Here is a 13,646-nt window from a genome sequence, read left to right on the forward strand (position 1 = left end):
GGGTTAAATCCCACTTGGTTATAGTATATGATCCATTTAATATGCTCTTGAATTCAGTTTGCTAGTAGTTTGTTTAATATTTTTGCATTCATGTAAATCAAGGGTATTGGTCTGCAGATTTCTTTTATGGTGGTATCTTTGTCTTTGGTAAGAGAGAAATTCTGGACTTACAAAACACGTTTAGAACTGTTTTTCCCTTTTCACATTTTTAGAAGTGTTTGAGAAGGATTGCCATTTATTTTTCTTTAAATATTGTATGTATATTTCACCAGTGAAGCCCTCTGGTCTTGGGCTTTTCTTTCTTGGGAGGCTTCTCCTTATGGATTTAATATCCTTGCTTATTATTGGTATGTTAAGATTATTTATTTCTTCATGCTTCAGTTTGGGTAGATTATATGTTTCCAGGAATTTATGTATTTCTTCCAGGTTATCCGATTTATAAGTATATAATTATTTATAGTAGTCTCATAACCATTTTATTTCTATGGTATGAATTTTAACGTCTCTTTCATTTCTGAATGTATTTATATGGTTTAGTCATTCTTTTTTTTTTTTTTTTTTGAGACAGAGAGAGAGAGAGAGAACAGGAGTGGTGGCAGGGGGGAGCAGAGGGAGAGGGAGAGAGGGAGAGATCTTAAGCAGGCTCCATTCCCAGTGTGGAGCTGGACATTGGGCTCAATCTCATCACCCTGAGATTATGACCTGAGCCAAACCTGAGTTGGATGCTTAATCAAATGAGCCACTCAGTCGCCTGTATTTGAATTTTTCATAGTCGAGCTAGTTTGTCAATTTTGTTTTACTTAAAAAAAAAAAAACCTCAGTTTCATTGATTTTTTTCCATTATTTTTCTACTCTCCATTTATTTCTACTATAATCTTAATTATTCCTTCCTCTGCTAACTTGGGCTTAGTTTTTCTTCTTTTTCTCATTTCTTGAGGGAAACTGTTAAGTTACATATTTGAGATCTTCCTTTTAAATTCAGGTATTCATTGTTATAAATTTCCCTCTTAGCATTCTTTTTGCTGCATGCCACTGGTTTTGGTGTATAGTTTAAAATTTTTATTGTTTTTGAAATGTTACTAAGTCCCCCTTTTTTTTATTTTATTTTTATTTTTTTATATATATATATATATATTTTTTAAATGATTTTTTATTATATTAGGTTAGTCACCATACAGTACATCCCCGGTTTCCGATGTAAGGCTCGATGATTCATTAGTTGTGTATAACACCCAGTGCACCATGCAATACGTGCCCTCCTTACTACCCATCACCAGTCTATCCCATTCCCCCACCCCCCTCCCCTCTGAAGCCCTCAGTTTGTTTCTCATAGTCCATAGTCTCTCATACTTCATTCCCCCTTCTGATTACCCCCCCTTTCTTTATCCCTTTCTTCCCCTACCGATCATCCTAGTTCTTATGTTCCATAGATGAGAGAAATCATATGATAGTTGTCTTTCTCTGCTTGACTTATTTCACTTAGCATTATCTCCTCCAGTGCCGTCCATGTTGTAGCAAATGTTGAGAACTCGTTCTTTCTGATAGCTGAGTAATATTCCATTGTATATATGGACCACAACTTCTTAATCCAGTCATCTGTTGAAGGGCATCTCGGCTCCTTCCACAATTTAGCTATTGTGGACATTGCTGCTATGAACATTGGGGTGCATATGGCCCTTCTCTTCACTACGTCTGTATCTTTGGGGTAAATACCCAGTAGTGCAATGGCTGGATCATAGGGTAGCTCAATTTTTAACTTTTTAAGGGACCTCCACACTGTTTTCCAGAGTGGCTGTACCAACTTGCATTCCCACCAACAATGTAGGAGGGATCCCCTTTCTCCACATCCTCTCCAACAATTGTTGTTTCTTGCCTTGTCTATTTTTGCCATTCTAACTGGCGTAAGGTGGTATCTCAGTGTGGTTTTGATTTGAATTTCCTTGATGGCTAATGATTTTGAACATTTTTTCATGTGTCTGTTAGCCATTTGTATGTCTTCATTGGAAAAGTGTCTGTTCATATCTTCTGCCCATTTTTTGATTTGTTTATTTGTTTCTCGTGTATTGAGTTTGAGAAGTTCTTTGTAGATCTTGGATACCAGTCCTTTATCTGTAGTGTCATTTGCAAATATCTTCTCCCATTCCGTGGGCTGCCTCTTAGTTTTTCTGACTGTTTCCTTGGATGTGCAGAAACTTTTAATCTTGATGAAGTCCCATAAATTCATTTTATCTTTTGTTTCTCTTGCCTTTGGGGATGTGTCATGAAAAAGGTTGCTTTGGCCGATGTCGTAGAGGTTGTTGCCTATGTTCTCCTCTAGAATTTTGATAGATTCCTGTCTCACATTGAGGTCTTTCATCCATTTGGAGTTTATTTTTGTGTATGGTGTGAGATAGTGGTCAAGTTTCATTCTTTTGCATGTAGCTGTCCAATTTTCCCAGCACCATTTATTGAAGAGACTGTCTTTTTCCCACCGGATGTTTTTTCCTGCTTTATCAAAGATTAGTTGCCCAAAGAGCCGAGGGTCCATTTCTGGGTTCTCTATTCTGTTCCATTGGTCTATGTGTCTGTTTTTGTGCCAGTACCATGCTGTCTTTGTGATGACAGCTTTGTAGTACAGCTCGAAATCCGGCATTGTGATGCCCCCAGCTTTGTTTTTCCTTTTCAACAGTTCCTTGGAGATTCGGGGCCTTTTCTGTTTCCATACAAATTTAAGGACTGTTTGTTCCAGTTCTTTGAAAAATGTCCTTGGTATTTTGATCGGGATAGCATTGAAAGTGTAGATTGCTCTGGGTAGCATGGACATTTTAACTATGTTAATTCTTCCGATCCATGAGCATGGAATATCTTTCCATCTTTTTATGTCTTCCTCAATGTCTTTCAAGAGTGATTTATAGTTTCTAGAACATAGGTCCTTTACGTCTCTGGTTAAGTTAATTCCAAGGTAACGTATGGTTTTTGGTGCTATTGTAAATGGGATGGATTCCCTAATTTCTCTTTCTTCGGTCTCGTTATTCGTGTATAGAAATGCAACTGATTTCTGAGCATTGATTTTGTATCCTGCCACGTTACTGAATTGCTCTATAACTTCTAATAGTTTGGGAGTGGCTTCTTTTGGGTTTTCCATATAGAGTATCATGTCATCTGCAAAGAGAGACATTTTGACTTCTTCTTTGCCAATTTGGATACCTTTGATCCCTTTTTGTCGTCTGATTGCTGTTGCAAGAACTTCTAGTACTATGTTGAATAATAGTGGCGAGAGTGGGCATCCTTGTCATGTTCCTGATCTTAAGGGAAAGGCTTCCAGCTTTTCCCCATTGAGAATGATATTTGCAGTAGGCTTTTCATAGATGGCTTTTATGAGATTGAGAAATGTACCTTCTATTCCTACACTCTGAAGGGTTTTAATCAGGAAAGGATGCTGTATTTTGTCAAATGCTTTTTCAGCATCGATTGAGAGGATCATATGGTTCCTGAGTCTTTTCTTGTTGATATGATGTATCACACTGATTGATTTGCGAATATTGAACCACGCTTGCATCCCAGGTATGAATCCCACTTGATCGTGATGGATAATCCTTTTAATGTACTGTTGGATTCTATTAGCAAGTATCTTGTTGAGGATTTTGGCATCCATATTCATTAGGGAAATCGGTCTGTAATTCTCCTTTTTGATGGGGTTTTTGCCTGGTTTGGGGATCAAGGTAATATTGGCCTCATAGAATGAGTTTGGTAGCTTTCCTTCTGTTTCTATTTTTTGAAATAGCTTTAGGAGAATAGGTATTATTTCTTCTTTGAATGTTTGGTAGAATTCCCCAGGAAAACCGTCGGGGCCTGGAGTTTTGTTATTTGGAAGGTTGTTTATCACTGACTCAATTTCTTCATAATTAATTGGCCTGTTTAAGGAATCAATTTCTTCCGGTTTCAATCTTGGTAGTTTATAGGTTTCCAGGAAGGATTCCATCTCTTCCAGATTGCTTAGTTTATTGGCATATAGCTGTTGATAAAAATTTCTAATAATCCTTCCAATTTCAATGGTGCTCGTCGTGACCTCTCCTTTTTCATTCATAATTTTAATAATCTGGGTCCTTTCTCTTTTCTTTTGGATAAGTCTTGCCAGTGGTCTGTCAATTTTATTGATTCTCTCCAAGAACCAGCTTCTAGTCCTGTTGATCTGCTCTACTGTACTTCTGGTTTCTGTTTGATTGATTTCAGCTCTAATTTTGGTCAACTGCTTCCTCGTGCGTGGATTAGGCCTGTCCCTCTGTTGCTGTTCCAGCTTCTTGAGGTGAGAATATAAAAACTGCATTTTAGATTTTTCTATTCTTTTGAGTGAGGCTTGGATGGCTATGTATTTCCCCCTTAGGACTGCCTTTGCAGTATCCCATAGGTTTTGGACTGTTGTATTTTCATTCTCATTGGTCTCCATAAATTGTTTAATTTGATTTTTGATTTCCTGGTTTATCGAGTCATTCCTGAGCAGGATGGTTCTTAGTCTCCAAGTGTTTGAGTTTCTTCCAAATTTTTCCTTGTGGTTGAGTTCCAATTTCAGAGCGTTGTGGTCTGAGAATATGCAGGGGATAATTTCAATCTTTTGGTATCGGTTGAGACCTGTTTTGTGTCCGAGAACATGGTCTATTCTTGAGAATGTTCCATGGGCATTAGAATAGAATGAGTATTCTTTGGTTCTGGGGTGTAGTGTTCTATATATATCTATGAGGTCCAACTTGTCAAGTATGGCATTCAAAGCCTTTGATTCTTTGCTTAGTTTTTGCCAGGGTGTTCTGTCTATTTCTGATAGTGGAGTGTTGAGGTCCCCTACTATTAATGTATTTTTATTTATATGTCTCTTTATTCTGGTTAAGAGTTGGCTTGTGTATCTTGCTGCTCCCCTGTTGGGGGCATATATATTTATAATTGTAATATCCACTTGTTGAATACTTCCCTTAAGAATAATATAGTGCCCTTCTGCGTCTCTAACTATAGTCTGTAGTTTAAAATCCAATTTATCTGATATGAGAATTGCTACCCCAGCTTTCTTTTGAGGTCCATTTGCATGAAAGATGGTACTCCATCCCCTTACTCTCAGTCTGAATGCATCTTTGGGTTTGAAATGAGTCTCTTGTAGACCGCAAATGGATGGGTCATTTCTTTTTATCCAATCTGCAACCCTGTGGCGTTTTATGGGATGGTTCAAACAATTTACATTAAGACTGATCACTGAGAGATATGATTTTAATGATGCCATGTTGCCAGTAAAGTCTTTGTTTGTATTGGCTGTGACTTTCTGTTCTGTATCACTCTTGGGGCCTTTTTACTTTTATAGAACCCCCTGTAATATCTCCTGTAGGGCTGGTTTCGTGGTTACAAAATTGGTTAGTGACTGGCGATTCTGAAATGTCTTTATTTCTCCATCAATTCTGAATGACAGCCTTGCTGGATAAAGGATCCTTGGCTGCATGTTTTTCTCTGAAAGAGCTTTAAATATGCTCCCCCAACCCTTTCTCTCATTCCAGGTCTGTGTAGACAGGTCTGATGTAATTCTAATGCTTTTGCCTTGGTACGTGAGAAATTTCTTTGCCCTGGCCGCTTTCAATACTGTATCCTTGGATCTCGTATTTGCGAATTGCACTATGATGTGACGTGGTGTAGGTCTGTCATGGTTGAGCTTGGGAGGGGTCCTCTCTGCCTCTTGGACACGAATGTTTGTTTCCCTTGCTAGATTAGGGAAGTTTTCAGCTACAATTTGTTCAAATATCTCTTCTAGACCTCTGTTTTTCTCCACCCCCTCGGGGATGCCGATGATTCTAACATTGGATCGTTTCATTGAGTCAGTAATCTCCCGTAACCTACATTCGTGGGCGTGGATTTTTTTAAGACCATCTTCTATTTTCATTTTTTCCTCTATTAACCCATCCTCCAATTCACTAACCCTTTCCTCTGCTTCTGCGACCCTGGCCGTCAGAGCCTCTAGTTTTGCCTGCATTTGGCTCATAGAATTTTTAATTTCTGTCAGATTTGCTCTCATTTCTGTCCTTAGGGATTCTATATTCTCAGTAACCTTTTCGTTAATAGTTTTTCAATTATACTCATCATTTTGACCATCGTTACTCTGAATTCCATTTCTGATAATTTGGTTACATCCATATGCATTATTTCTGTGGCAGAGGCCACAGACTCACTGTCTTTTCTTTGCTGGGGGGGGGGCTTCTCCTTCTTGTCATTCTGATGAAGAGAGGTTGCGGGGTTTCCAGAGCCCAAATTATTGACTGGGTCCCAGGCCGTGCCCCTTGTTTTATAGGGATCTTAGGGATGTGGGCTTCTTCTTTAAAGATTTTATTTATTTATTTATGTGGCAGCCAACCAGCGAGAGAGGGAACAGAAGCAGGGGAGTGGGAGAGGAAGAAGGAGGCTCCCAGCGGAGGAGCCCGATGACGGACTCCTTTCCGGAACGCTGGGATCACGCCCTAAGCCGAACTGGGATCACGCCCTAAGCCGAAGACAGGCGCTCAATGACTGGCCACCCAAGTCGTCGGGGTTGTGGGCTTCTTGATTTTTCAGCCTGCCTTCTGGGGGAGGGGCCTGCCGTGCTGATACTCAGGCAGCCCTGTTTGGGTAGAGTCTCCGTGTCCCCTTCGAGGGGGGATGGGGATGGGCACTCCCTGAGCCGGTATTTCCAGGCTTTTGTTCTCTGGCGGCTTTCCCTGGCGGTTTGCTGTGCCTCTTCTGAGCGTCAGAGCAGCAGCGGCCGAATTTCAGCCTCTGTCACGGAACAGAAGGATCGCGGCCCGTTCTCTACTAATGTTTTGGCCACTGTAACTCTGTTTCTACTGGTGCTGCTAACCCTGCAGCGTCCCGGGATGTGCGCCCCACACCCAGCGTCCCAGCCCTCACTTCCAGGGCCGGCGCGTCTCTGTCCTTTGTGTTTCTAATGCCGCCAGCCGCCAGCCGCCCCCGCGCGCTCCGGAAGTTCCCGGTCTCAGTCTATTTCCGGTGAGCACACCGTGATTCTGGAGTTCCGGGAGATGCCTGGTGGCGCGCGCGTTCAGGGCTCACCGGTCTCAGTCTGCTCTCTCCCGGGTGCCGTCCGTGAGTCCGCCCGCTCCCCCGTGCAGGTCGCTGCCGCTTCCCGGCGCCCGAACACGGCGGCTCCCTCCCCCTTCCGTTTATCTTCCGATATCTGTGCACGGTTTCATGGCTCCCTGCTTCGTACCTCAATACTCAGCGCTGGAGATGTTCATTTGTAGAGATCCAGATGCGTCTTCCTGTGTCTCAGGCTGGTTCCATGGATGTTCAGACTTGTCTGGTACCTATCCAGCTCGACTCGGGGGACCGGCTGAAAAAGGTGTCTCCTACTCCTCCGCCATCTTAACTCTCCCCACTAAGTCCCCTTTTGATTTCTTCTTTTCCCATAGATTGTACAATAATGTGTTGTTTAATTTCCACGTATTTGTGAATTTTCCAGTTTTCCTTCTGCTATTGCTTTCTAGTTTGACTTCATTGTGTTTAGAAAAGATACCTTGTATGATTTTTATCTTCCTAAGTTTTTCAAGACTTTTTTGTGACCTAACATTTGATCTGTCCTGCCAAGTTTTCCACATGCACTTGGGAAGAATGTATATTCCCCTTTTATTAGATGGAATGTTTTATATATGTCTGTCGGGTCTATTTGGTTAATAGTGTTGTTCACAACCATTGTGTTCTTACTGATTTTTGTCTATATGTTCTATCTGTCATTGAAAGTGGAGTATTGAAGTCTCAGTATTATTGTGTTGTTATCTCTTTCTGCCTTTATATCTGTTAATATTTGCTTGATATATTTTGGTATGCTCATGTTGGATGCATAAATATTTATAATTGTTATATCTTCCTGGGAAACTAACCCTTTTATCATTATATAAAATCCTTATTTGTGACAGTTTTTGTTTTAGAGTCTATTTTGTGTGACATAAGTATAGTCCCTGCCATACTTCAGTTGCCATTCACATGGAATATCTTTTTTTCATCACTTCACTTTGAGACAGTGTGTGTTCTTAAAGCTTAAGCGAGTCTCTTGCAGACAGCATAGAGTGGGATTTAAAAAAAAAATCCATGTAGCCCACCCCAAGTGGTCGTGGCTTGATGCACTTCTGGGGCTGCACCGGGCACTGCCAACTCCTCCGAGGACACTGTGACAGACTCCCCAGGCCACTGAGGAGTCATCGAGAGGAGATGATTCCGCTGCTCATGAGTCATCACTGTCACTATGTAATGCAAATAAGCCCCAGCTTATTTTAGGAATATTTGATGTATCATAGACTCTGAGGAGGAACATTCTAATACTTTAGGTATTGGGGAAATGAAAAAAGATGGCAGAGGAGTAGGGGACCCCTTTTTCAGCTGTTCCCCTGAGTCAAGCTGGATATCTACCAGACCATCCTTAACACCCACAAAATCAGCCTGACACGCAGGAAGACACATCTGGATCTCTACAAACAAACATCTCCAGCACTGAGTATTGAGGTAGGAAGTGGGAAACTGTGAATCCGAGCACAGATATTGGAAGATAAATGGAAGAGGGAGGGAGCCAATGTGCTCGGGGCTGGGAAGAGGTAGCCACCTGCACTGGGGAGTGGGCCAGACTCCTGGATCGGCACCCATGAGAAAGCAGACTGAGACCGTGAGCCTGGGAATGCGTTTGCAACCAGACTGAAAACCTGAGCTCAGGAGCGCACGCAAACCACACTGAAATAGGGAGCTTGGGAGCACGTGCAGGAACCGAGGGTGGCTGGTGGTGTTAGAAACACAAAGGACAGAGATGTGCGGGCCCTGATAGTGAGGGCTGGGAGAGCAACTTTGGGGTGCACAACGTGGCACACTGCAGGGTTTTTGGCAGCACCGACAGAAACAGAGTTAAAGTGGCCAAGAGAGCTCAGTGGAGAGTGGACTGTGATCTCTCTGTTCTGAGACAGAGGCTAGGATAGGGTCACTGCTTCTCTGACTTTCAGAAGAGTCACAGAAAACTGCCAGGGAAAGCTGCCAGAGAACAAAAGCCCAGAAATACCAGCTCACATTGTGCCCATCCCCATTCCCCCTCACAGGGGACAGGGAGACTCTACCCAAACAGGGTCACCCGAGTATCAGTGCAGCAGGCCCCTCCCTGAGAAGGCAGGCTAAAAATTGAAGAATCCCACATCCCTAAGGTCCCTATAAAACAAGTGCACACTGCCTGGGTCCTGGTCAATAATTTGGGCTCTGGGCATCCCCGTAACCTCTCCTCATCAGAATGACAAGAAGGAGAAATCCACCCCCAGCAAAGAAAAGATAATGAGTCTGTGGCCTCTGCCACAGAACTCATGGATATGGATATAACCAAATTGTCAGAAACGGAGTTCAGAGTGACAATGGTCAAGATGATGTGTAGACTTGAAAAAAATATTAACAAAAATATTAACAATATAGAATCTCTAAGGACAGAAATGAGACCGAATCTGGCAGAAATTAAAAATGCTATGAATCAAACACAGTCTAAACTAGACTCTCTGACAGCCAGGGTAAATGAGGCAGAACGAATTACTGAATTGGAGGATGGGATGGTAGAAGAGAAAGTTAGAAACTTGGCTCAAAAAAATCCAATCTCAAGAATGTAGATTACAGGAGATTACTGACTCAGTGAAATGTTCCAATGTCAGAATCATCGGTATCCCCAAGGGGGTGGAGAAAGAGAGATGTCTAGAAGAGATATTTGAACAAATTGTAGCTGAGGACTTCCCTAATCTGGCAAAGGAAACAAACATTCATGTCCAAGAGGCAGAGAGGAACCCTCCCAAGGTCAATGACAACAGACCTACACCACATCACATCGTAGTGCAATTCGCAAATATTAGATCCAAGGATACAGTATTGAAAGAGGCCAGGGGGAGGAAAATCCTTACGTACAGAGGTAAAAATATCAGAATAATGTCAGACCTGTCTACAGAGACCTGGCAGGCTAGGAAGGGCTGGCAGGGTATTTTCAAAACTCTATCTGAGAAGAACATGCAGCCAAGGATCCTTTATCAAGCAAGGCTGTCATTCAGAATTGATGGAGAGATAAGGACCTTCCAGAATCGCCAGTCATTGACCAATTTTGTAACCATGAAACCAGCCGTACAGGAGATATTAAGGGGGGGGGCTCTATAAAAGTAAAAAGGCCCCAAGAGTGATACAGAACAGAAAGTCACAATCTATAGAAACAAATACTTTACAGGCAACATGGCATCATTAAAATCATATCTCTCAATAATCAGTCTCAATGTAAATGGCCTAAGTGCTCCCATAAAGTGCCACTGGGTTGCAGATTGGATAAAAAGGCATGACCCATCCATTTGCTGTCTACAAGAGACTCATCTTGAACCTAAAGATACATCCAGACTGAAAGTGAAGGGATGGAGAACCATTTTTCATGCCAATGGACCTCAAAGAAAGCTGGGGTAGCAATTCTCATATCAGGCAGATTAGATGGTAAACTAAAGACTGTAGTGAGAGATACAGAAGGACACTACATTATTCTTAAAGGATGTATCCAACAAGTGGATATGACAATTATAAATATATATGCCCCCAACAGGGAGCAGCAAGATACACAAGCCAACTCTTCACCAGAATAAAGAGACATATAGATAATAATACATAAATAGTAGGGGACCTCAACACTCTGCTCTCAGCAATAGACAGATCACCTAAGCAGAAAATCAACAAAGAAACAGGAGCTTTGAATGACATACTGGACCAGATGGACTTCATAGATATATACAGAACACTATACCCCAGAACAACAGAATACTCATTCTTTTAGAATGCACATGGAACTTTCTCCAGAATAGACCATATACTGGGTCGCATAACAGGTCTCAACCAATACCAAAAGACTGAGATTATTCCCTGCTTATTCTCAGACCATAATGCTTTGAAACTGGAACACAATCACAAAGAAAAATTTGGGAGAAATTCAAACACTTCAAAACAAAGAACCATCCTGCTAAAAAATGATTGAGTAAAGCAGGGAATTAAGAAGGAGATCAAATAATTTTTGGAGACCAACGAAAATGAAAACACGTTGGTCCAAATCCTATGGGACACTGCAAAGGTGGTCCTAAGGGGGAAATACATAGCCATCCAAGTCTTACTCAAAAGAATAGAAAAATGTAAAACGCAGTTTTTATTTTCTGTGTGTCTTGTTCTTCGGTCCCTATTTTCCTTTCTTACTGCCTTCCCTTGTATTTTGTTGAAGTTTTGGTATTTCTATGCTTTCATCATTTTCTCTTTCTTTTGCAGAACTTTCGTCCTAAGTCAAATCTGGATCTCCCTTTCTTTGAGTTCTCTCTCTTTGAACGACCCCGTGTCTATATCTCAGATTACTTCCCATTGCATTGGTCTGCAATTGGTCTAAACGTTGCCATTCAAATTTGAATCCATGGACTTTTTGTCTTTTTTACTCAGTTGTCATTAACTCTGTCTTTTGTACCAGATAGTTGTGTTCCCATTAGCTAAGAAGAAACCCATATAGTAATTGCTACTAGAGATGAAGTGGTGTTAATATGTTTTGACAGAAAAAATGGTCCACTAGTTCTTCTGCCTCAGGAATCATGTGTGAGATTGCTCAATGGCTGTATCTAGAGGAATTTTATATCCCTTTTTGGCTTTAGGCAAAGAAAATAATTTACTCTAAGAAGAGCCCAGATTACACTGTAAATGGTGCCCTTAAAATTGTGCAACAAGGCACAATTATCATGACAATCAACACTATACCCCATTAATTTTGGGATAAGTACTCTCTCATCTTCAAAACTCATTCATTTCTGGTTGATCTTCATTTCTCAGTGTAGTAAATGTACTTTGACTACATGCTTGGGACTGAAACTATGAATTTTCAGCAAAAGTCTTAGCCATATTGCCTTTCATTTATGTATTTTTTTTTTTTTTAAATTTTTTTTTTAAGATTTTATTTATTTATTTTGACAGAGAGAGACAGACAGCGAGAGAGGGAACACGAGCAGGGGGAGTGGGAGAGGAAGAAGCAGGCTCCCAGCGGAGGAGCCCGATGTGGGACTCGATCCTGGAACGCCAAGATCACGCCCTGAGCCGAAGGCAGCCGCCTAACAACTGCGCTACCCAGGTGCCCCTCATTTATGTATTTTAATTGTAATATTCATATAATGTATACCTGGAGCTTTACAGTGAATTTTTCTGCTGAATAAATAAACTCAGAGATTTTCTATAGGTTGTGACAATAGTATTCTGATTTGCAGTGTCTCTTGGGTCAACAATTTGAAAGTGCAGAGAGATTGCTAATTGGAAGAGAATTTAGTCATCATTTAATCAAATATTTGTATGAAAGAGGAATGATTAAAGAATACACAAAGCATCAGGAGCAAATAAACTTACATATTTTGACTTCAGGGTTATCATCCTTTATATTAGTCGTACTTGTTCTTCAAAGATGAATAAAGTTTTTTTTTTTTTTTCTTCTGTAGTCACATGAACAGTTACTCAAGATTACTCTGTGGCTCCAGAGCTTTCTCATGGTATTTTTCACCTGTGAGTTTCTAAGGGTGTAGATTAAAGGGTTAACATGGGTGTTATCATAGTATAAAACACAGCCACTGCTTCATCAATGGGGAAGGTGACCATAGGTTGAAGGTACACGAATATACAGGGTACAAAGAATAGGACAACTACAGTAACATGGGAGGCACAGGTGGACAGAGCCTTATGCTGTCCTTCAGTACTTTGAGTTCTTAGGGAGTAAAGGATGAAGACATAGGAGGTGATAAGAATAGAAAAAATGAGCAGACACATCAGTCCACTGTTGGCAGCAACAAGAAGTCCAAAGATGTGAGTGTTAGTGCAAGAAAGTTTTAGCAGAGGGAAAAGGTCACAGAGGAAATGGTCAATGACATTGGGACCACAGAAGGGCAAGCAGACAGTAAAAAGGATTTGAATCAGAGCATGAAGAAATCCCCCAGCCAGGCCATGGCCACCAGGTGGCCACACATTTGCCTGTTCATTGTGAGCCTGTAGCGTAGGGCTTGCAGATGGCCAGGGAGCGGTCATAGGCCATCACCATGAGCAGGATGATCTGAACTCCTCCAAAGAAATGCTCTGCAAAGAGCTGAGTCATGCACCCACTGAAGGAGATAGTTTTCTTTTCAGTGAGTAAGTCAGATATCATTTTGGGAGCCATGGTAGAAGAGCAGCAGCTGTGTATGAAGGACAAGAAAGACAGAAAGAAATACAAGGGAAAGCTCAGGGCTCTGTGGTTGTTGATTGTCATGATAATGAGTAGGTTGCCAGCTACAGTGAGAAAGTAGATGACCGAAAGCACAAGGAACAAGAGTTTCTGCACATCTGGGTTCTATGTGAGGCCAAGCAGGATGAATTCAGTCACATTTTTCATTTGTTATGTGAATCCGCTTTGGCATCTGGATAATTGATTTGTCTCTGAATAGCACAGGGATTGCAACTGTGGCAGATAAATTTTGATGAAGCAAATCATTTCTGTCAGGATTGCTTTCTGTGAGACTGATGGAAACCCCTAGCATATAAACTCAGTCTTAAAGATGGGCCTTATTACTAGTTATATAAGGAACACATAGTCTCTTTACTCTCTGAGATACACAGACCCACAG

At 41.3% G+C, this 13,646-nt stretch overlaps 1 pseudogene; it reads right to left on the reverse strand.

Moving 5' to 3' along the window:
• Nucleotides 1-12,451: 12,451 nt before the first annotated feature.
• Nucleotides 12,452-13,414, reverse strand: LOC123784918 (olfactory receptor 4C5-like; annotated as a pseudogene).
• Between the last annotated feature and the right edge of the window lie 232 nt (nt 13,415-13,646).

The sequence above is a fragment of the Ursus americanus genome, chromosome 24, assembly GCF_024610735.1.
Source record: "Ursus americanus isolate L20-20 chromosome 24, mUrsAme1.1.p, whole genome shotgun sequence".
NCBI classification, from domain to species: Eukaryota; Metazoa; Chordata; class Mammalia; order Carnivora; family Ursidae; genus Ursus; species Ursus americanus.